The 25494-nt window shown below is 40.7% G+C and overlaps 1 long non-coding RNA gene across 2 annotated transcripts; it reads right to left on the bottom strand.

The window, feature by feature from the left end:
* Positions 1 to 6047: 6047 nt before the first annotated feature.
* LOC148224795 (uncharacterized) lies at positions 6048 to 25195 on the bottom strand. 2 transcript variants are annotated; one of them, XR_015801423.1, is made up of 3 exons: positions 24829 to 25195; positions 11025 to 11103; positions 6048 to 7191 (listed from the first exon to the last, which is right to left on the bottom strand). It is a non-coding gene; the product is annotated as an uncharacterized LOC148224795 (long non-coding RNA). The 2 variants fall into 2 exon arrangements; XR_015801424.1 differs by lacking the exon at positions 24829 to 25195 and adding an exon at positions 14210 to 14941.
* Between the last annotated feature and the right edge of the window lie 299 nt (positions 25196 to 25494).

The raw sequence follows: 25494 nt of genomic DNA, 5'->3' as shown, positions 1-25494 counted from the left end.
GAAATAGATAAAATTTTGGATCATCAGTACTAACACAGAATAATAATAATTTCGTATACATATTGATTTCATTTTCAGAGCAAAAAGCTGTAATGGGGTTTTAATGCACTGTCCTAAGTGAGTGAGGTAAATATGTGTCATAGCCATTCCATGGAACTTGTTAAGAAAATGAGATTTTTTCCAGAATAACCCAAATAAAAATTTACTTAGATTTGCTATGTGGGATACTGGTCTTTGTTTATAGACATGATACAATACCCGTGAACCTCAGAACACCTCTTAGTTCTCTTAGTCAGAAAACTCGTAAGTCAAGAAAATCAGTGGGAAATCAGGAAAATATTGATAAACATTTGAATCAATAAGGTCATTGGGATCTCCACTGAGAAGCTGCTTACAGTATCAGACACTGCCTCTCAATTGCAGATTGATTAATAAGCTCACCTGGGCTTATAAAGAGCTACAGGGTAAAGAAAGAATCAGAACCAACCAATCAACCAGAAAATCTCCCAAAGTTCTGTCGATGAAACCTCAGGAAAAGTACATCTGTGAAGAGTAAATCTGATGATATGCATTGGTATTTGAAAAACATTTCATATGGGCCATAGCTTTTCCTACCCTGCTTCTACTGAATACTGAAAAGATATGCTGACATCTCACTAATTTATAAAAAAAGAGAAAAAAAGCTTTCAGGCTCTAAAGAACTTCTCAATTTCAAACATATTCATTCCCAATTATTTTTAAAAGCTTGCTGGGTCACATTCATTCTGTGCCAACATATGTGTCATTCTCATTGTTCCTGGTGGTGTTAAAATAAGGAAGTATTAATAAATGCATGAAACAATACTGTAACTGCATTATATAATAGAATTTCACTTGCAGTCATAAAGGGTCATTTACAATTATTTCAGACATGAATGTTTTATTCTGTGCTTTGGTTATGGGCAGTGAGACAATCTTTCTCTCCGATTGGATGTTTCAATAGTAATATGTTTTCTTCAGAGAATCTACTGTAATTTAAATAGCTCCATGGATTTAAAAATTTAAAGGATGAAATAATAGATATACTCTACTTTGTTTTCTAAGAAGAGAAATGCCCTTAGAAATGTCTTTTTGAGATATGTTCCTATAAGGCATTTGCTTTGAAACAGGTTTCCAGAGTAGAGTTTCATTTATTTATGCTCAAACTCTGTTTCCCATGTACCTGTAAGTGTCCCTTTTTAAGTAAATAACAGGGCAATTATAATTCAGCCACCACCACAGATCACAGGTCTCTTCCCCAGAGTTACTGCTGTGGACTGAATATGCTACTTTAGCTAAGACAGCTGGTAATTAAAAGTGAGGGTCTCATTCAAGAATTATTTCCTTCTGCACAGACACTCATCAAATGCCAAATATGGCCGAAGAAGAAAATTTAATTCTCTTAATTCAAAGTTCCAAATTCATGGACAGCTATTAAATCATAAATAAAGACCTCCCAAAGAAAGAGCTTGTGAGAAGCTGATCAAATAGACCAGACTCATCAAATAGACAACACTAAATATTTAATGGCATCTAAGATTACTGGCTTTGACAAGGCAATGCTCACACCTTGCTTGTTTATTTGGCTACTTGAATCTGACTTCATTTATTCAATGATTTTGTTTAAAGTCGCTCTTTTTCCTATTACTGCTTTCAACAAATCTGCTTTCTTTGAAGCCACCAAACTGATCTGAATTCCATTTAACAACACCCAATCACTCCCAAAACATTTTTTCTTTTTTTTATCTAGCCCTGGCATTCTGTCAGATCCTGATCCATCGTTACTGGATAGAAAAATCAAGTTAGAAAATCCAACACATGTGCTTTTTTCAACTAAATTAACTGTTGGGAAAAAAACCCTATAAAATCGAATGTACAGAAAAATACACTTCAGTATTTTTATCAATATTATTTATCAAAATGCATTTTTGTCTCTTTAATAACATGACAAAATGCATACAAATCTATCTACTTGGTAGTTAAATTTCATCATGACTGATACAAAGAAATGTTAAATCATCCTTGAAACAAAGTTCTAATTTCAAAGAAGAAAATCTCTGACAAACTAGATGACAACAATATTATTTTTCTATCATAAAGTTTTATCAATCTGTTGTATCCTATCAGTTAGGTTAATACATATTATTATATTTTAAAAATTAAAATGAAAACACTTTATTTGCTTTTATTGAAAAAAATCCACACATAAAATACATGAGTGGATAGTAAAGTTACTGAGGCTTGTGCTATTTTAGCTAGTTCAGAAATTAGAGCACAGTTGTCAGTCTCTGCTGAACTATTCCATGTCTATATAGCTGCATAAAAAGTAGATTGTTTGGACAGAGCTAATTCAGACAGTCCAAAACAGAGGAAAACAGAGTAAACAATTCATTACAGCAAGTGTCAACACTTTGCTCCCTAGTCCCTGATTTTTTCATATATTCCCTTGAAGTTCTGCAGACACACACACACACAAAGTCTGTTAAATACTTAAGAGAAAGACAACAAATGGAAGAATTCTGAGACCACAGCTCAGTTCTAAAAAAAATTAGCATCCCTGGCTGCATACGGTAGTTATAACACTTAGTGTTTTGAAGATCACACATACTTGATAATATGAGCTGGTGGTGCATTTCCAAATCCTAAATCAGGTGCTGATCGTCAGTGCTTTTGGAGGGTGGCAAGAAACATCCACTATTAGAGGTGCAATACCACAGGTTCCCACCTTTCACTGGCTAAAAGGGAAGATGGAAGAAGAACTGACCTTGTTAGAAAGGAAAGAAGCTTTCAGCCCACAGAGATAACAGTCTGTTCTGCCTTCCCAAATCTGCAATCAGAAACTGCTTGATATTCTTCCTCTTTTGGGAAGTTCGCAAAGTATGGGAAAGGAGATCAATTCTGATACCATGCATTTCAAACATCTATGACTGCTTCTTTGAGGCATCGAACTGGAGAAATCAGCTTCTCAAGAATGAAGATAAAGATTTTGATTTGAGCTGATTCAGAGGAAAATGCCATGAAATCTCTTGTGTTACCCACTTGTCAATCTTGATTTTTAATAGCACATGTTTGAGCTGTGTCAGACAACACTAACCTGTCAAACCTGCTGAGTCACAACACTGACTCTCCTAACAGAAGATGAATAGGTGTTTTTGTAAATCTGGAACATCATCCTTCCATCTAACCTAAATTTTAAGGTAAGTATTACCATTTGACTTAGAATGCATACACTCTCCATAAATTTTCGCCACATGAAAAATTTCATTCAGTGAACACGTTTTGCTGTGGCATAAGTACAGCCAGGGACCAGCAGTGCCTGGACTCCTACCAGGCATGAGAAAATAAAGAAATGCCAATTCATGTGCAGTGACATGCATGGAAAATGATTACACAAATGAGATAGCAATCCTTGAAATGAAAAAATAATTTAAAATTATTATTGTTATTATTATTATCATTATTATTATCATTATTATTGTGGGGAAAACGTTTGTGTATATTCTGTGACAAAGCAATAAGATGAACACTAGTGAAACACACCCTGCTTTAGTCCTATGTCTACAGCTGTTGTTTGGCAGCCTTTTCAGAGGGTGAGAGGTTACCACACTTATCCCCTGCTGTATCTAGCCTCCTCCTTCCTTTTGTTTCCTCAAACAACCCTGCTATCATTAAAATCTCCATCTCTGTGACAAGCTTGACAAGGGAACTTTGTCTTTTCTTCTGTCACACGGGGTCAAGGGAACAACCAGTTGGCCTTGCTTGTTTTGTTGGAAGAATTCATGTTCTTTTAGTGGAAACTCTGTTAGGGCCTTTCAGAGCTTTGTTAGTCTTTGTTGAATTAGATATTGTCTCGCCTCTTGAGTCCTTTGTTCCCAAGATGGCTGAAGAATTATTGTGATGTCCAGCTTGTTGCCTGTCACATCCATCACCCACTGATGGAGTCTTTGGCAGGTGAATGTGATAAATAGCCAAAATTCCTTCATGATAGCTCGATGGAGTGGAGGTCATAAGCAGCTGCTCTTTATAGAACACAAACATTTAAATGACCTGTCTGCCTCAATCTTTAACTGGATCATCTGTTGCTCATTCCAGTTAAATTCTAATGCACAATTATCCTTCCCACAAAGGATGTCCATAGGAGGACTTATGAAAGGGGACAGCATATCTTTGGTAAGTCACAGGGCTGCCAGACTCCATCAGTCATTCCCAGGCAAGGCCTCTTCGTGACACCTCCAGACTTTTTCATAGGCACTCTTGGATCTCAGCTTTCCATACTTATCTCCTTCCTGCCCTGCTAACCCAGTGAAACAGGGCAAAGCTAATTTAAGTGGAGAAGCAAAAAAGGAGCAGTTTGTCTGGTATATCTGAGAAAGAGGGGCTCAGGGCAAGTAAGGTATCATTTGAGCTCTAGGGAAGATGAGATGAGAGAAGAAATACATCTTCAGCACTTACAAATAGTGGAGTTTTTGCATGTTGACTTTGTTTCTGCTCACATCACAATGTCCCTGGGGAAGAAAATACACCTGTGTATAACCTAAAGCACAGTGGTCCTGCCCTGTCCCTGCCCGTGCTGCCACAACATAATGAATAAAAGGGGACTATTATCTTTGCTATAACACATCTCCTAGTACATCTCCTTCAGCACCTGCAGAAGCACTTCCAAAGTGAAGCAACTTGGGTCATGCTAAGGAATACAAGGAGCCAGCCAGGGCCCTTTCAGCAGGTAGCAGCTACACCTGCCATGACACCCTACAAGAACCAAAACCTACACCACCACCACTACCATGAGTGTACCTCACCAGCCTCTGCTCCAAAAACTGCTGACATCACTCCATGAGCTGTGAGAATGGAAAAGCTTTTACTGGTAATAGGTAGCTCCCTGAAGAGAAGGAGCCCAAAATAGGCAGGATAATTATTAATCAGGTTTGGTAGGAGCAGTTTATGTTGCCTCTCTGAGTGGTCAGTAAAGAAGCAGGAGAAATCAGATTCTATGTTTTTCTTTCAGATCTGCCACTTTTGCCATAAAATGTGGTTGCTGGTAAACATGAATTCTTTCTCCTTGGATAATTTAATCTTCTGCCTTTACTCACTTCCCACCTACCCAAACTTCCACTGCCCTTGTAACACAGCCCTGCCAGTCTGTGTTAAGACATTTTAAGGATTGGGGAAAGGGAAGAAGAGGTGGCTACACAAGCCTTGCCTACCACTTTCAAGCTAAACTTCAAAGAGCTATACTATACTCACTGTGACTAATCAAATCATATACACACGTGTGGCTATTTGCAGGGGCAAGGAGAGTTCATTTAGATCCTCTGAGGAATTTTCAGTCAATTAGCACCATCTTCCAGAGTAGCTGACCTATGATGTGGTATCTATATATGAGGGGAAAAATATCATACTAAATCAGTGGCTGCACAGAAGCTGCAAATAGGCTCACTGCCAGCCTGTTGGGCACAGGGTAGATGCTTCTTGGGTATCTAGATTCAAAAAGCCCACGTGAAGCCCTTTGGCAACTTGCAGACATGGACACCTGAGGTGTCCCTGGTGTAGAATTGTTTGCAGAGGGTCCACCTTTGAGATGGCTCACCAATAATACTGAAGAAAGTAAGACAAAAATAATTAAACTGTTATCTACTCATATTCTTAAAACAATCTGGAAAGTCTTGGCAAAGGTGAGACTTCAGTCAGGTCAGAAAAAAACTCTGAGATATAGGCACAGGAGGTAATGGATGGTGAAATGGTTTTGCAGCTTGGCAAGGTGTTTGCAGTAATCTGCGAAGCCAAATGACACTTTCCAGGATAAGATACCTATTAAATTCTCAAAGCTTGCAAGTCAGCTTAGTCGGTGCTCAAAGGAACATGGAGATTTTTTATGCCTTTGCCCCAAAATGTGGCAGAACATGTGCCTTTGACTCAAGGTGGGCAAAACATGGAGATGCTGTTTTTTTCTCTGAGATGTCCAGGTCAGGCAGAAGGGAGTGAAACTAGGTTAACTGAAACAGAAGGAAATATTTATGTGATCCTGGTGAACTGGAACAGCTGAGTCCTACAGGCCTGTAATCTGAGCATCAGCACAAAATGAAAGGGACAGTCAGTGGCAAGGACTGAGGCAGCTAGCATTCCTCTTGTGATTCTTTTTTTCTGAAACCATTATTCAGAAAAAGCATCTCAAGGAAACTGTGGTAGTTACAGAAATGCACAGGCCAAAGTTACAGATAAATAGCATCCAGATCTGGCAGCAAGCAAAGGTCACTGCTCTTCTGAGTCAAAACACACTCAGCAAGGACTTCATGGAGGATCTTCAACACATCCACTGGGAATAAGCAGATACAACAGAAACATCCAGAAAAATTTGCTGCAGTGGAAATGAACTGCAATCTATCATCTGTAATTCTCCCTGCATAAAAAGAAATCCAATTGTCTGAAAACATGAGGCAGCAGAAACTGAGTTGATATTTCAATTTAATTCACTTCAGTTCACCTTATTGACTTCAACAGTATGCAGAACACTATCTTTTATCACTCAAATGCCACTGATCTTCATTTTTTGCATAGTGAATATGATTATGGTTATTGATGTGCTTATGAAATATGCACTTAGATTTCTTCATAGTTTGCCTGGATGTGTGCCAGTGAATATCAAAAACTGTTCTGTGGTGGCTGGGTGGGTATTTGGGGGGAAAATTGAGGTGGTTTCAGGGGGACATGAGTCACCCTCACAAAACCAACCTTCACAAGGTCACAGATGTCTTTCTTTGCAAAGTTCACTGCTGTTGTGGAGCCTATAATGTTGTTATATTTCCCAAGAAGTGCTCTATTTATTCCATTTCATTGGTGCATCCTGGCAGAAGGGATTATGTTCTCCTCACTCTACATGACAGACACTTTTTTTTTTTCCTGAAGAAGGAAGTCTGAAAATCCAGGTTAGTGTGTAGAGACCAGGCTTTGCTTTCTGCCATGCCTGAGCCTGGGGGTCGTCTCACAGCTCATGCAGTACCTCAGCTACTGCCAGATCATCTGCAGAATGTCCTGCCTGGCCTTCAGTAAAAGACAACACCCAGAGAACTGTGTTCCTTTCTTGTGCCAATTCAACTGCTGGCCCCAAACTTCAGAGACGCTGCGGGCTGCCCGGCTTTTTTCATCGTCTTTCTTTTCTCCTCAGCCAGCTGTGCTCTGGAACAAGAAAGAGGATGCTCACAAGGGCCTCAGCAATGTTCATCCCCAAATTCATTTTGCACCCTTTAGTTTAACCACTAGATGGAAGCCTCGACCTCCAGAGTTACGGCGTGGACACGCAGCTGCACGCACCGAGCTCCTCGGGGACACGGCTTTTTACCTGCACTAAGTCCGATATTGAAATAACAATATTCTCTAGGCTAAGGCATTTCTGTAGCCCGTACACAGAAGGTATAAAACTCTATAAACCTCTTATTCTTAGATAAAACTATGGAGATTACTACAGTTGTATCTGTACAGGTGATATGAAGCCAGATAGGATTGGCCATGGATAAACAAAGGAAAGAGAACGAAATCTTCCCTCGAGTCTCAGCACAGGAGGTAATCCCTGGTGGTTCATAGCTGGGCTTGCACTGAGGTCTCCAGGGCAGCCCTGAGTTCCTGGGACATAACATAAACAGGAGCTATATACTCCAATTTTCCCACATTTTGGGCTGCAAGCACCATATAAATGAAAAGTGAGTTTTCAGTTGTTGCTATAAGAAATTACTTGCCAAATGTTTCTTATGAATGAACATTTTTTATGTCTTATTTCTGAGAAGCTCAATGTGAATTTTTATGTTATGGATTCAAGGTGCTTAGGACTCACAGCTCTCATGGGAATATTCTCAGACTGAGGAAGTAGCTCTCAGTAATGGGATATAAACTGCTGAATACTCACAATTATGAACTCAGAATTTGTTTCTGCAGAAAACTCATGTTGGCTGTCAGCCAATATCAATGAGATCAATGGGAGATATTCCTGCTCCCTAATGCCAAGCCAGATGCTGAGAACTCCATTGCTTTAGGAGACAGCAAATTCATTTCAATACTTAGACAAAGCAAACAGAAAACACAGTTTATAGAAATTTTCTTAGAGACTCAGAAGACTCTTTATGAAAAGAATTTCTGATGCTCATGCATTGTTAGTCCTTACTTTTATAAGCCTATATAAAGCTCCTTGTTTCTTGCTCTTCAATTATTTTTTAAATAAAAGTGCAGGTATCTGATGTAATTTTGCTATATATCTATGACTGTTCCCACATACAGTTCCACAGCTGTAATTTCTGTCTTGTTGCTGAATTCAGCACAGTTTAGGTTAGATATTTTGCATCTACATCTGTGCAGGAACATCAGATAGTGAAAGGTCAGACCCCCCAGCTCTGAGGACAACAGACATGGCATGGATTACATCTGCCTAAATAAAATCTCTTCTTTTCCCCAGATTATATGGGTTTGCCTTTTATGCCAGCTGGAAAGACTGTGCTCTTGCCCAAATTGTGATGTATGCTGTTTAGTGGAGCTCTAGAAGGTACAAGCCAAAACTGCCCAAAAGCACACAGCCAGTGTGGGCTGCCACAATCTGGTCACGATTGCATGGGGACATGAGCCTGCTCCACCCAACAGTCGAGGCACAGCTCGTAAAGGCTGTGCCCTGAGCTGGTATAGACAAGCTAATTCAGAGGATTTACTCACATTCACTGGAGTCAAGGATTTGGTACACACTAGCACAGATCAGTACAGGTTAGGGAAAAAACCCTATGGATTTGCTTTCATTATAAAATACCTGGGAATTTCATATTGCCATTTGTAAACGGACTGCACGTAACACAGAGAGCAGAATCAACACTCTCATGGGCCTCACAAGCAGCTCTTTTCTCTCGGGTGGCAGCACTGCCCTCTATACCTCTGCTTGGGATTAGAATTATGCTGTCATTACTCTAGATGTCATTAATCTCTTCTGTTCATTTAAGTAAATCTTTTCTGTAATGTTGCTTGGTTTTATTGGTTGTCTTTTTTGGGTATTGGGGCAGAAGGGGGGAGAAGTACAACCTCTGTGAAGCAATTGCCTTTTAATGGGCAATATTGTTGCCGTTGCAGGAAGAAGAACACCTTACGTTTATGAGATAGACCACACCATATAGTTGTTCTCCTGGTGGGATAAACTACTTAAAGTTTACAGGTAGTGTATCTAAGACACTCCACAGACTTTACTTTTCCTGGAAAATTGGTTTTTTTGCATAACCACAGATAACACTGGAGATAATTGTAACTGAAATGGATAAAAAAATCTTGGAGTTGGGCATGGTTTCTTTGCCTACACATTCCCATTCATTCCCTGGGTTACAACATGGTCCTGCACCAGCTGGAGCTTATGGCTAAGCTTGCCTCAACTTGAGCACTACAGGCCAATAGTCTTGAACTAATAATATCCAGTTCGTATACATTTTTTATATGGTAACAAGAAAAGGAACAAACTATAGCTGAAGGGAAGAAAAAAAAAGAAAACATGAAAAACCAACTGACAGGAATCACAAGTAGGTGTACTATCAGAAAACGCTCTGAATTAATACCTGAAACTAAATGCACGTCAGATTGCCAGTGTCTCTATAGGAAGTGCCATTTACTGTGAAAGCTATTTGGAGGAAAAAGTAAAAGGTTCATTTGCAGCAGTACCACGACTGATTGATAGATCATGTGACTATTTCATCACTACCTATTGTGTCAGGAATTGTGTTTATTGAATGGAGAACTGTAAATAACAAATATGTAGCGAGCTTCTATAAACAGCACCTTTTTGTCATATTAATAATTTTCAGTTTTCTGTGATTTGCAGACGCCTGAGATTTTGCAAGTGGAAAATCCACACAGACAGAGTGGAAGCTGCTATATATGAAGAGGTGAGGATGCCAGTCTGATGACTATAACTTTAATCCATAACTGATTTCAATTTTATCTTAATCTATAGTTGTAACGCAGTCACATGAAGACTTAATGGGCTGAATTGCTGAATTTGTTTCATCTTTTTATAAGTCAACTTGTTGCCTAGAGCACCAGATTCAGTAGAATCTGTTCCTTAATCTAATACTAATAAAGGTGTCTGCAGAAAACTTTTTTTGATTGTCGAGTTTTACAAAGTTTAATGTCATTTTACCAGCCAGAGATATAAGTTAAAAGCTTCACTGGTTCCAATGTCTGATACAATTAGGTTAATGGCATGAAGCCACTGGAGTGTGGGGATGCAGGCAGACTACTCTGTGCCCAGGAGTCACAGCCATGGTCATATTTGCCCTTGCTGTCAAAGAGAAGAGAATAGCAATGACAACAGTTGCTAGAAGGATCTTTCTAGAAATAAAAACTGGCAGGCTCTCCTTGCATTGTCATGCCCGTAGGCAGCTGTCCTACAAAGTGCTTGCACTTCCTAGAAATTTCAGAAGGTTTTTCTGGGCATAGGCAATAAGCAGAAAACTTTTCAGAAAAAAAAAAAACAAACAAAAAAACCCCCCAAACAAACAAAACAACAACAACAACAATAAAAACAAACAAACAAACAAAAAAAAACAAAGAAACCATTTGGTCTAATGAAAGACATATAATGCTGTGCTCCTCATGTCTGAGTCTTCTCTTATGTAGGCAATAGCATGATAACATTGGGAGAGATCACAATGAGGCCCCTCTGTGAGTGAGAACTCATCTCAAATGACTTTCACCACCCTGGAAAAGTCCCTAACTTGTTAAATATCTTGCAGCAGCTTCCTAAGTATGAGGGTTTCCCCCCCCATTTCCAGTTCATCATCTCCATTTTTTTGAAGTTCTTCTTAGTTTCTATCCACCTGCTTCCAAGCTGTGTTCTCATTCAGCTGTAACAAACTCAGTATTAGAATGACTGGCTAATTGTCATCCTTGACCAATGTTCTGGCTATACAATGGCTTATCTCACTCATCATGCACATTTGGGACCAAGATCAAAGGCACCAAATTTAATGTCACAGATACCTATGCACTCCTACCATAAAGGTTTATCTTCAACAGAGGTGTAGGTACAGCGGGTCTCCACCTTGAACTAAAATCTCCATCATGTGGACCTGCCTGTGGATTAAATGGAAATTATTACAAAGTGTTACTGAGAAAGAGCCTGAGGTACATATACATATACACATGCACATACACATATACATATACATATACATATACATATACATATACATATACATATACATATACATATACATATACATATACATATACATATACATATACATATACATGAAGCCCATTATCCTGAGTGCAGTCAGATTTCATAGACTGCTTCTAGATTTTTCTCTTTTCCACAAGGGGAAAAAAAAAAGACTCTCAGTCATAATCCTGTTCTTGTCTAATGCAGAAAAGGAGGTGACCAGGAGGGACTGGAAAACAGAAAACACACAGAAGATTAGGGGGAATGTTCTCCTTCTCATTAGTGAGATAAATGATCACCATGTGACCACTCATGCAAGGTTCAGACTCTGCTTTTTCACTGGCACTGAAGGCCAGATTATCCAGTCTGTTAGGGATGTTCCCTGCTGCACAAGTATGAAAAAATTTCAAGAGCCTTAAAGGAGCTAGAGAGAACTAGAGAGAACCCCTTAATGTAAACCTGTCCTGGCTTCAGCTGGAAAAGAATTAATTACATTCACAGAAACACTATGAAGGTGCAAGGAAGGCAAGTGGATACTATATGGCACGGGTCTCAAAGCAGTCTGTATTCACATGGCACTGCACCCACTTTCACAAACCTTGTTTCAGATGCACTGTTGCATGACTTCAGTCAGCATGATTTAGGACCTGAACTGCTAAGTCCACATGGCTTGGGAGTGTCCCCACCAGCTGTGGAATCTCAGAACTGTGCTCCATTCCCTCATGCTTCCTTCCAACATCTTCCTTCCACACACATGGATGGAAACGTGTTAGACAAGGACTTCTGTCAGCACCACAGGATTGAAGGTCACATCAAGGACATTTAATCGTGAAGTGGGAAAGGAAGCTCTTGATAGCTTTTCAGTAGAGAGGATTAGAATCCCACTGACAAAAGCTAGAGTGGATTTCTAATTCTCTACAAGTGGCCTGCTTCTTCTCGTGCCCAAGCATAACTTCAAAGCAGCAGAAAAAGAAGCCCATCACTTAAAGAGAAATTCTTACAAAATATCACTTGAGCTGCTGGAACTCGAATGCCTCCAGAAGATCTGAGGCATGTGAATTCTATAGATTTTGTTGTAAAACAAAATTTGGATAAACACCATTAGCACCTCATCATACAACATCTGCCTTCTTTGCAGCTGCTTTCCATGTCCCCAGCCACCTGCTGGAACTGGTCAGCTGACCCCTGAATATCAATGTAATCACATACAATGCAGCATTCCAACAAACTGCTTGTTTGGTCATTGTCATCTAGACTTGAATTATGTCAATTTTCTGGTTCAGGGCACAAAATCCATCTTGCAGGTACGTGCATAGGATATTGGTTTCATTAACTTTAAGTGGTGATATTAATTGTTTAAGATACCACCTACTCTCTGAAAGCATGCTGCCTACTACTTGGAAGAGAAAAAAATCCTCTGCAGATTGCTCAGAAGACCTGTTTCTCTTCCCTGACTTTGAAGGAAGTCCAGAGGGATATGTGCCATATCCTGGGTATCTAAACTTCATCAGATGGACCACTTGCCCATGAATCCTCTCCAAGAACCTCTGCTACATGGGAGGGAGGGAGATCTCCCAACACACAGACACTCCACTGCTGTTCAGGGCAGCAGAAAAGCAGCCCACAGCCATGGGTCCAGCTGCAACAGCTGCACAGTGATACCTCATCCCTTGCTCCCTGGGCAGGGCACTCAGGATCGGGGAGCTCCTTTCTATGCATGGGATTTTTGCCAAGTTGCGAGGCAGAGGAGTGAGGGCTGGACTTCAGACGTTTCTTAATTGAATGGAAAAAGAAGAGAAAGCCAAGTTGTAACTGAGGAGCAGTTCTAAAATTAGTTTAAATAACAGTATTATGAATATCATGGAAAGGTTTTCTCTTATAACCAGATCTGTACAAATAGTGAGAAAAGCAAATAGCAATGTCTCTTGTTATAGACTAAGTAAATATTCTGCGACTGAAGATGATGTGGAATGCTGAGGGTGTTTTTTTTCAAAGAAAGATATCAGAGTAGCAGCAGAATTGATAGCATTTTAGATTTCACTAACATATGCAAAACAACAAAGTCAAATTCTTACAACTCTTCATATCTCCTTAGTACTGTGTAAATTTTGCCTGCCCCTTCAACAAAGCCATCAACCCTCTCAATATCCTGGCAAGATCAAACTTTAACTAGCCACCTGCTGTGTGGGAAGGCTGGCTTCCCTATGTCCAGCCTTTTGCCTCCCCTACCAGGTGGGTGGATATGCCTGTGCTCCTTGGCCACTCACAGTAGAAGAGAAACTACAGCAGATAAACCACTATATAGTTATTGGAGAGTAAACCACTGCTATTTTTTATTGGCTGGTGAAATATTCCAGAGCCCACACTTGGTTCTCTGAGCCATCTACTACACTTTCCCCAACCATTCCAGAATTAGTCACAAGCTACACTATAAGCTTCCACCATTATCACCCATTAAAATTCTTCCTTACTTACAGAATGTTTAATCACGTGTTATTATATCATGGCTGATATAATCATGGCTGACAATGCGGGTGGGAAAGTGAATAAGACTTTTTTGGTCCATTTACTTCTTCCACTGCCTTAAAACTTTGCCAAAAACACAGGAAAGGAAGCAATCATTCAAACAATCCAGTAAACATTTTCTTCATGTGGGTGATCTCATGATACTGCAACCACAGTAACTAGAGTAGTTACTAAATGAAACTTTTCTTCCTCAGATAAATGATCTTATCCCACAAGAAATGTTTGTCTAGCAGAAGTAGGCAGTATGCTGAGGCAGTTACATTCACTGCAGTTTATAGGTAGTATTATAAGGGTCCTTCAAGAATAATGAACTTTGAAGTACCTATAGAGAATACTACCATAAGCCTGGACACAGTTTCCCTATCATCCATGTATAGGCCTCTTTTTAAATTATTACAAGAGACACTATGCAATGCAAATCATCCTGAAGGTGCCTGTCTTTCTCCATTAATCAAGGCAGTCCAATACTTGTTCAGTAAGGCCACTGCTTACCTTGAATATAAAATGGAGCTGCACACACATTTTCACTCAGAGAATGGCTCACTGCTTTCACAGACTGAAAACTTCTCTTCTTCTCTTTCAAATCTTCTTTCAGACAAGTAACTTCATTTAAATATTCTCCAAATGCAGACTACTCTTCTATCTTGTGCTTGTCCTCTGGGCTGGTCATTCATGCCTCTCATTTTCACCTGGAAGTTAACACTGTTTTGTTCTTTGGACAAAACCTGCCCATCTTTCTCATGTGATCAGCACAGACTTGTGCAGAGGGAGAATGGAAGAAGAAGGTGACATAGCCTTTGCTTAGAGAAGTACAGATTGTCCTCTGCTCTAGCGCTGCCTTATAGTAAATATTCTCCAAACTTCAGCTGACTTTTTGAGGACAATATGCAGATGCTGGAACTCATAGTAAGAAGTGTTTCTGCTGTGCCTTCCTGGGAGCACCAAGAAAAGCAGTGGAGTTTTGAGGAAAATGAACAAATAGGGTAGAAACACTGAAGATGAGATAAAGGAGGTCAAGGTGTGGCAGTTTAAAAAAAAAAAAGAGGATATTTGTAAAAAAAGTAATCTTCTTAGGGCCACAAGACAAAATAAAGGACTGAAGATGGAAATCTATATGAAAACTGGAGGAAGGTAGAGGAATAGTGTAACCTTGGACAGCATAAGAGCATTCTCTGCTTTTCTATCAACCACTCCATCCCTTTCTCACATGTTCAAGAGCTTCCTTATCCTCTGCAACCGACATTTGAATTAATGGTTCATATATAGAGCCATAAAACAGTTGCAGATTTTGAAGACTACTGAGCATTTGATTTGTCTGTGGACAGTAAGCACTGAACATCCAATCAGTTTTATGTGGGAACCTAAACACAGATGTAGACACCTAACTTTAAATGGATGAGGCTGCAAGTGATTGTCTAAATGTAGTATGAGATTTTATTTGATAAATCCCAGATGAGTAAACTTGGCATCTTTATCATTACTCCATGAACAGAATTGCTGAAGAGTATTTATGGAAGCAACTTCTGGACAAGCTGAAATAACTTGTAAAACATTTTCACATCCTTTAAGCAAAGACAAATGCTTAAAATTATCTATTTGACTTTTTCCCTTGGCAGACTTGGAATACAATATTTATAAGTTCTTAGACCTTTTTAGTCTTAAGAAAAATTTAAGACATTTTGTGGTCTTCGTATCTATAACATTATCACTGAAAATATCTGGAAAAGAACTATTTATGAGATCAGCCCTGCAAACACAGAATGATGTTCATAGTACATAGCAGAACCATTTTCTGAACAGATAAAAGTAATGAATAGTGTTGACTTAGAGTTAAGATCAATGTTATCTTTTCAGACAATGAACATAACTGTTCCATTGGTTTCATGAAACTCTATTTTGTCTAGAATCCATATCTAAATAGTTTCAGGTAAGTCATACCCCATTTCTTTGAGTATAAACAACATTCCTCGGACAGAGACATGCTGGTCAGCTTCCTTGAATATCAAGTTAAAGAGAGATGATGAATTTATTCCCTATTCTCCATGGAGTGGCTTTTTTTACATGCTGACATGCTGTGATGAGTACTTTATGATGCATAGCAGACTGGCTCTAATACCACTTGATCCTTCATAAATTAAGAGGCAAGAGGCAGCAGCCTATCGTGTAACTCCATTACTGGGATTTGGATTAAGAGTGTCTTGCACATGTTATTGTCCTTCTTTTAGCTGCTACATGTTAGGTGCCTTGAGAATAGCTTCTGGAAACCTTTTCCCAAGTCATCTTTTTACTGCCCATCTGGGTTCTCTGAAAGGATCTATTTGCCACTGAGCTTCATGGGCCCAAGTCTGGGGGAAAATCCAGCAATCAGCAGAGAAAAGGAGTAAGTTTAGAAAGAAGCTTTTCTATTTCATGTCCATCTGCATTGTAAAACCTGATCCCGACTGGTAAAGTAAATGCTTTTATCTGCATCATTATTTCTGAGTTGACCTGTAGAGATTTTACCTGTTATACTCCTGGCAGTGTCTGTTTTCACAGGAGATCTGTTGCAGTAGGTACAGCAGCGGGCACAATTACAGTCAGACCTTTCCCTTTCATCTTTGAGAGTTGGTGTGTTTTAAAAGCTCGAATGCAGTTTGCATTCTCCTGGGCTATGGAGGCTTCCTATGGGTTTTGGGGCTTTCTGTGTCAGCACACCCCTCCCAGCCTGGGTCACACAGCCCCTGCAGACTGGCCATGTGAAACTTTATAGGAACCAGTAAAATAACTGGTGAGCAGGGAAATGAGCCTTTAGCCCTTCCCTCTGCCACAACAGAGGAGCCAGTGATATTGTTATTGCAGCTGTGGCCCAAGGGAAACCAGGCCAGTGGGACTAGCAGGGCTGTGCAGAGCCTGGCCAAATCCTGTAGCGTGATGGAGAGAGGACATATTTCAATCTTATTGTCGTGAACAGCACCTTCTTCATCCTGAAAGACAGAACATTTAAATGCAGATGGGTTTCCTTTCATTTTGATTTGTGCATCAAACAGCTTGGAGCTGAGAGGGGCAATCAGCAGCTTTGATGTTGGATGTTGCCTCTGATGTGATTTCTACAGTGATCTATGTACAGCACAATGCCTATAAAACACTGGAGAACAGCTCCAGGCACCAGCACTGCCAGTCAGTAGTGTGGAGGTTTTGGCAGATTCACCAGCAGGTTTTGCTACATCAAAACCCCTGACTGAGGCACATCAGAGCTGAGGACAGCAACCATGAGATGCTCTGTCACCTACACAGTGCATAATTCCCTAGGGAGTGAAATCACAGTGTAGCTGCTACCAAGACAGCTTTCTTGTTTCATTAAGACTTTTTTTCCTCACCACTAACTATGTGATGCTCCTAACATTCTGCTAGAATGTGTAGTAATCAAAAACTCAGCCACATTTTCTCATAGTGAAACTGCTGGACAGTAAGAAGCGGGTTAAGTTCTGATCCACTTTGTACACTCTTATGATCCCTGCCTTTTTAACATATCAAAGTTGCATCTGGAGATTAATCACAGAAGTATCATTAGAAGTTTGTCCTGTCTTTATGCTTTTCTTAAACATCTTCTTCTGGCTACTGGATGAGATAGATGCTGGGCTAGAAGGATCTTGGATATGACCTAGTACCACTATTCCAATAGTCTGTAATAAAAGAAGATTGCAGAGCGGCCAGGGAATCCAGGAGGCACTGCAATTTGAAGGAAAGGCACTCATGTGCTTCAGTGATGGGCAGCCATCCAAAACACTAAGGTAGATGGAAGGCAATAAACTCTGGAGATAAGCAGATGGCTCTCAGGCTACAGAATGAGTTTACAACCAATACTAATGGTCTTAAGCTTTTTTATGAACTTCTTGCAAAATGCCAGAGCCAGCTATTACATGTCTGAGGTTCTTAAACATCAAAGATATTTTTTAAAGTTGATTTACACAAGCCAAAAAAACTTATGTAATTTTCAGTTAAATCTTGAAGACCACAGAAATAGCATCCAAATTTCTTTCCTAATAATCTTTTCTGGCTAATGGGTTTTTGGGCCAAGTTTCTGCCCTTTATACTTTTATTTGGCCCTGTTACAATTCTGCAAATATTTCAGTGCTGTTTGAAAACAGCAGCTGAAGTAAAATTCAATCTGGGCTGCTGGGGTCCTGTCCTCTGCCTTGAAGGAGCCACTCACTGCCAACCATGCTGTTCTGTCCCTCTCTTTTGTCTTGCTGCTGGACTTGGTGCAAGGAGAAGTTGAGTCTGTCCAGGAAAGTAATGTGTCTGAGGAGGAATCATTTCTTTCTTTTGCTAGGCTGGTTTTCAGTCAGATCAGCTCCTTCACAGGTAGTGTGGAGATGAGGAGGAGCACATGCACAGTCAGGGACAGGAGAGAAGGGCAGATGTGCATCCTCCCTTTAGCTGAATGTTAGCTGCTGAGGGGCTCTGCTGCGTGAGAATGAGACCTCCTGGCTCTGTGGGTCACTGGAAGATGCAGCTTTCAGGTTTAGTTGAGACCTTTAATATGGTCAATAAACTCTCAAAAAAGACCACCCTGATATAAATGGATGAAGTAGAAAACTGGGAAATTTTACATTCTTTCAATTATTCAATGATTTCAATGGCTCTGATAAGACATTAAAAAACTGCCCGTCTCATATTTTGGGTCAGAGTGTTTCTATTTATTTAAGTCCCAATGATTTTCTTCCTGTGGTTCCCCTACATGACTCTGCTTCCATTCCTAGCCAAGTTTTGGTGGAATCATTGAATACTTTGGGTTGGAAAGGAGATAATTTAGTTCCAACCCCTCTGCCATGGGCAGGGACAACTTAAACTGCATCAGGTTGCCTGAAGCCCCATCCATCCCAGCCCTGAACATTTCATCATTGCCTTCTAATGATCTCAGCACAGGCAGAGAGATCACCTATTCAAGGGCTTCTCCCAACATGAGAGCAGGGATACAGCAGTCACAGCCTCGGTGTAACGAGGGAGGGGAAGGGCAGGCGGCACAAAGCCACTGGACACAGGAGCTCCTGCACCAGCCAGAGCAAGTGGGACTTTAACATCTCCCTCTACACCAGTAAAGCTACTCCTGCTTACAGAGCTCAGAAGTGGAAACAGAATCAAATATCTTCTAGCAAAAATTGCTTATGTTTTATTTCAGTGATCTACTTCACTGTGTTTCTCATTGTTTAGATTATGCATAAAACAGGCATTCTTGATGTTGGTTTGATACGTCAGTAGCTAAAATTTACAGCTACTGGACAAAAAGTTTTAGTAAAAACATGTAAACCTAGAAAAAACATCTGATTGCCAATCTTATGATTAAAAATTTGTATCACAGGTAATTCAAAACTTATTTTTTTAAATGTGGTAGAACAATTAGGAAATAAAATCTCCCTTGGAGATCCAACAGTGTTTTAAATGTAGCTGCTTTTCAGAGTAAAACTTTTTACTGTCATGACCAGCTGCAAAGGAAAAAACCTGAAGATCATTTTCAGTTTCAGAAGCGTCTACATGTAAAAGCTGCTGTAATATTTATTGCTGTTACCACAGGGGCTTAATATTTCCTCTTTGAACATCAATGGGTACAGGATTGGTCCTAGAAAATAAATGTTTTCTCTGCCTTATAAAGCACACTGTTTCATGAAAAAACTTAATTTAATAGGAGTTGTCATGGTTACCAATATAGGAGTGCTTTCCTGAATATAATAATCATTCACTGAGTATATGTGTAGGGCTCAGGACACTCACCAGAAGCCAGAACTGTCTCACTGACCTCATAAAAGTGACAGCAAGTCCACTGTCTGCTTTCCTGGTATACTTCTCACACATGTGGCACCCCATGACACTGGCTAGCACTTCTTTAAATGTGTCAGCTGAAACATTTCCACTGTGCTTTAGTGGATGTGTGCCAGTACACTCTTAACACTTCCATCAACAGAGAAACAAGGCAAACACTCAAGCATCACCAGACTCATACTCTAGATCAAGCATTGCCTCCCTGCCTCAGCAAGTCCACAGAAGACAGCTCCACACTGTCAGCCAGCACAGATCAGAGAGGTTTCTGGCCAAGAGGGCTAAGAGTACCTGGAAATGTGCAAATTTTTTTTAGGCCTCTACCCATCCACTGATATCTTGAAAGCACCTCTTTAGTCCTAGAGAAAGCAGACATGGCTTTGTTTGGATTGTGCTGGTGCTCTCTCTTCTTGCAGAGCACCAAAGAAGAGGTGCAGTGTAACACTACCAGCTGGTGACCAGGAAAAGGGGAATTCAAGGGCATGGCCTCCACCTGCCTTCACCATGGCACGCAGTCCTTGTACACCAAGGTTTCCACCCTCAGGGCTGCCCAAACTGGTGCTAAGTCCTTCTAAGTTCCCTCTCACCAGTAAGGGCTGGGTCAAATTTTGCAGCAAAGGCTCACCGCTCATGCTTAATTAGGATGTCAGGACTGGTCAGTGCACTCACAGAGCTTGGGGACTGACTCAGCATTGCCTGGAACAGAGCCAGTGCCCTAAAGTCCATTCCTGAGTGTTGATCCTGGCACCTACACACAGCAAACCATTGATTACATCCACTTGAAAGATTTGTCTGAATGGGATTGTTGCAATGTGAGGGCAAGATTAATTCCTCATGTCCATAACACAGAGTCACCTCGACTTTACTTCCCCTGGAAAGGGCTTTTCATCACCCACATTGGTCATGCCTCCCCCCAGAAACCTGAACAGGGAGGGGGTGCAGCTCCGCTTCCGCTTGTACTCCCATAGAATTCTGGGCTTCAGGATGATACTGAAGGACTCCAAATAGTCACGTTTTTATAACAGTTGTTACTGAGTGCTAGTAGTTTTCCATAAAAACATTAATATACTAGAATTCAAGTAAAAAAAGAACAATTTGCTTATAAAATGAGTATTTGTTGTACTGTACCATGAACTTGGTAGGAGTGCGTGTGCTATAATTTTCAAATGAAACTTAAAAGACTGGGACCTGGGAACAAAGCTCCCTTAAACTTCACTGAAAACCCTCGCCTTGGTGCTTTGAAGAAATGGCTTTTTATTGCATAGCTGTATTTTACCTCAAAATTGTAGAATTTTAGGAGGTTGGGTGTCTGGCTTGAGACCTACCACAAATGAAACTGACCTTATCATAACCTTTAAAAATCCAAACAACCCAACAGTCTATGTGAGAAACTGCCACAACTATTTTGGCAACATTTACCAGTCTAAAAGTCAGCCTTTTAGGGCTGACCTAGCATGAAGAGTGAACCACATGCCAAGCCATAATTTTCCTCCTCCTTCCAAAACTGCAATTGTCTCATTTTTTTTAAACCACAATCCAGTGTCTTAAGTCCAGCAGTGAATGTTAACAAAGCCTTGACCTGCAGAGGGCTAATTTCCACGGGGACCATTAAAGGAGAAAAACCTTTCTATAAATGCCAGATTCTGTAAACTGAGAAGTTCATCACTGCAATACCTAGAGTAGTGTGGAAAGTGCCAGGAATGGAATCCAGAACCCCTTATTAGAGGCTGAGATTCTGCCTCCAGAGTCAGGTAGCAGAGGGTGGAGACAGCACAGTTTGGAAGGTTTCAGTTGGGAATGAAAAATCTTTTAGCATCTTTGCTATGTCTTTGTCTATGGTACTGAATTCTCTGCTAAGCTAGGTTCTTAGTCTGTCTAACAAAAGCTAAGAGGACTCTCTAATTTATAGCATAATGCCAGAAGGAACTGCAATGGCATCTGTCCCCTTTTGTTTTGCAATTGCACAGAAAAAGGGAGAGATCCCAAATGCTGCATGAAAAGAAAATAGTTGAGTGCTTTTTCCCCCCCACCCAGAACACCCCTATCCCCAGAATTTCAGTCACATGAAAAGGGACACATTTTTCTCCTTTCTCCCTACCCTGCTACACTCTTGCTAACATTCTATCCTCCCAGCTGGTGCAGGAAAGATGATAACCCAGCACACAGGATTCAGGGGGCAGAAAAGATATTGAAATTTGAATCCAAGTGTGGATTCATCAGGGAAATGGATGCTTTTGCTTTCCCTTCTCTTAGTCCCCATATGATCCGACGCAGTTTGTCTTTCAGCTTTCCAACCTGGGGGCTGCAGCTATTGCTCTCCTGCACCATGCTCTCAGGTACTGAGACCACTGTGTGATGAAGGATCTGCTGCCTGCATTTGCTTCTGTGAGGACAGAGATTATAGCAAATGGAGGCTGCAGTTAGGTGGTGCTCAACTTTGCTGATACAAGCTAAAATGGTTAACCTTGGGCAATTTGCACATACAGCCCCAGATACAGTGGAAGTTTCCTTTGGAAGGTAGACACCTCCTAATTATCCACTGTGTAGGACTTACCATGATAATAGATTCAAACAGTCATAAAAATTGGCTTTACATCCTCTTTTAAGTACCTTAGGTCCTATTTTAGATCTGGGTCTAGGCAAGTAGAAGCAAAAGAACTTCCTGCAGAGCTCATGCTCATTTCACATCCTCAGTGTTCGGTTTTTTACTTTTTTGGCATCTTTGAAGATCCAAAGTCTCCTGATACTTTTGTGTCTGGGTTCCTGCCACCACTGCTATTGAATGAAAGGCTTGAAATTTGAGAAAATTTAACTTAGAAATATTTTCACTATTATCTTTGTCTTTAAACTGATATCACAGCACCATAAGTATAATAAAGTAATTAAAATTTCTGTTTTTTTCAAGGAATTGTAGAGAGGACCTAATGTGAAGTACAGGTAACAGAGAAAACCCAAGTAAGGGGCAGGAGTTAACACCTCATTTATTAAAATCTTTTAAATGCTTGGAATTCAATGCAGAGAAGTCTCTTTTTCACCATAATTATGTGAAAGACCAGAATAAAACAGAGTTAAATGGGGCAAATATATAAATAAGAGAACCTACAGTTTGCGGTAGCTTTACTTACTATCTTAATTATATATTTCCTTTGAATGTTTCTTTTTTCCCTCCCTGGGACAGATGGAATAAATTAATCTTAAATGCAGCATAAAATCTATTCCAGATCCCCTCATATGCCAGTGTTTAAACAAAACTAACTAGAATAATAAAAGTCAGAAATGGAAAAGATCTATTAGCTGACCACCTAAAATTTTATATACAGAAATGTATCAATTTAACTAAACCTATTTCTAAATATTTAAGGAGGTTTGGTTACATCTTAAATCAGTTCAACAGTGGCTAAAGTCAGTTTATTTCACTTTGAAACCACTCTTAAAAGCAAGTAAAAGTGACCTGCTTTTAAGCACAGTTGCACTAGCTAAATAAATGCATGTGTGTAGGCCAAGAATCTGAGAGGCAAGTGGGTCTGTCCAATTCTGCTAACAGACTACCAATACCACTTTTGTGGGGCTCAGGGTTGTCTGTGGCCATTGCAGTGATGGAGAATAAAATATTTACCCAAAGCAGAGCCCTGAGTTGGGAATCAAGAATTGTTGTCTCGGTTTTGCTTGTCTAGCCTCGGGGGAATCTCCTAATGACCCACTATTTCTGAAAATATTCATGTCTCCTACCTGAATGTGGTGATTCAAATTTTAGCAAGCTGGGAACCAGGCAAGTATAGCATTTTGTCCCAGTCCTGAAAGAAATTGTATTAATTTAATTTTGTGAGTAAATTGTTTTGGATGGCAGTTTACCAGTCACAAAGCATAGAATAGGTTGTTTCCATGTGTTCTGAATTACTATATAGGTGTCTGCACAGGACTGTTTTGTATGAGCCCCATTTATGGCATTTTGTCCAAACTAGCTTTTAACAACTTGCTGGGGGGAGGATGGAAGAGGGAATATTAAGGGGGCTTATTCCATACCTAAATCCTTATATTTATGGGAATGTGAATGTGAAATCCTCCACATAAAATGAGAAATCATTTATCCACTTTCAAAATGACATGAATGCAACCCTTACCAGACAGCCAAAACAGATCAAACACCAACTTTCCTATACTGCAATTTTTTTTCCTAGTTCTTGATGAACAGTAGAAGCTGAAAGTTTCCTCTAAAAATCTCTGAAGACACTCAGTGGGTTAACCTTCTGTGATGCTGAGAGGCCACAGGACAGCACACGAGTTCAGTGTCTCTCCAAGGTGGAGCAAGGGGAATTCACCTGTTTCATAACAAGCACTTTGGGGTTTGGGACTGACTTATTGATACAACATGGCACCTTGTCAGCTCTTCCAAAGGTGCTCTCCTTTCCTTTTATTTCACAAGAGTCCTACCCACATCCAGATTATTTTAGAGAAGCAGGACTATGCACTATTGGAGGCAACAGTAGCATGAGCTACACCCAGCCTGTTAAACAATGCTAGGTGTCACTATTAATTTGTGCTGCCATATACAACTTGAGACACTACTGGCAGTCTTGAAATGAGGGACAGCAGTGCTATGCAATGTAGAGATGGATATAAAAGTATTGGTGGCAAACTAAACCAGTTTAGCATTTCTTAGAACTGAAGGTTGGTTTGTGTAGTATATTTTTATATTCTGGTCAGTTCTATGTCTTAAATGTCAAGACTTTCACCATTTTACTTCTTTCTTGTAAGACATAAATAAGAAAAGGTATAAGAAAAGACCTTTTCATTTAAAAAAAACTTTTTTTTACTTCCATTCACTTTCTGCAAGTGGCCATTTCCTGCAGTTGATAGAAATTTGGTGGTTGTTAGAGATTTTTGAAGAGAAAATTCCAACTTGTCAAAGAATTTTCCACAGAATATTAAAAGAAAAGGCCTCCAGTTATGGGGTAGATTTAACTGTCCCACAGTATCTACATTGTGGGGAACACAGAGCACCCCGTCCCAGTTTTGTGCTTGATTCAGAAGAGACAAAGAGCTGGTAGCCCAGGTTAGAGAGCCTGGCTAATCAGTTCTGCCCCTTCCTCTTGTAAAATCTGCCACATACTGAATGGACACAGTGGATTAAGGGAAGACTTGGTTGGTTTTTTGGGGTTTTTTTGGCTGGGAGAGATCTTGGTTCACACCTACGTGGACGGATATTTGTATTTCTGTAAGTGATGGAGAAAGAGATAGGTGCGTTCACTTCCAAACACAAAATAGGTAGACATGCATGACATGATATAGGAGCGCACCCACAACTTCACTCTCACCCTATAGACACTGCCGCTCAGCTTTCCCACATCAGCATTTCCTCACAGGCAGGATTCAAAATGCTTTAACGCTCCTTTTGCATCATTGTAGAAACTCTCATCAGGTTGGAAACCACCCCTTGCCCGTCTCCGTGTGTAATTTCAAAGTTACTGTATTCGATGAAATGCACAAGTGCCAGGCACCACTGAGAGAGGCTGGAGAAAGCTCAAAAAAGAAAGATCTCAAATTAAAGGCTTAACAGCGGATGTTCCAATACCGGATGGAGAGTGAAGACGTCCATACATTTAACAGTGTCTCTTGACTTCCACTGGACATGGGGCGCTGCACCTTTAGCCCTGGAAGCACTGAAGCGCGGCGGCGAAGGTGCTGAAGCAGTTCCTGAGCCAGAGCCCCGCAGGCGGTGTCCCGGCGCGGCTGGCAGGGGCAGGCTGTGCCCGCGGTGTCCCTGTAGGCAGGCTGTGCCGGCGGTGTCCCTGTAGGCAGGCTGTGCCCGCGGTGTCCCGGCGTGGCGGGCAGGCCGCGCGGCGGGCCGGGCGCGCAGGAGGCGGCGGGCGCGGCGGGCGGTGCCTCTCCCAGCGCGGGGCGGGGGCCGGGCCGGCCGGGCGGGCGGGCGCTGCTCTCGCTGTGGCTGCTGCCGCTGTCGCTGCTCTGGCTGTCGCTGCTCT

The sequence above is a fragment of the Sturnus vulgaris genome, chromosome 2 (genome assembly GCF_052056855.1).
Source record: "Sturnus vulgaris isolate bStuVul1 chromosome 2, bStuVul1.hap1, whole genome shotgun sequence".
Classification (NCBI taxonomy): Eukaryota; Metazoa; Chordata; class Aves; order Passeriformes; family Sturnidae; genus Sturnus; species Sturnus vulgaris.
The sequence above is the reverse complement of the archived record's forward strand: the minus strand, read 5'-3'. Positions and strand labels throughout refer to the sequence as shown.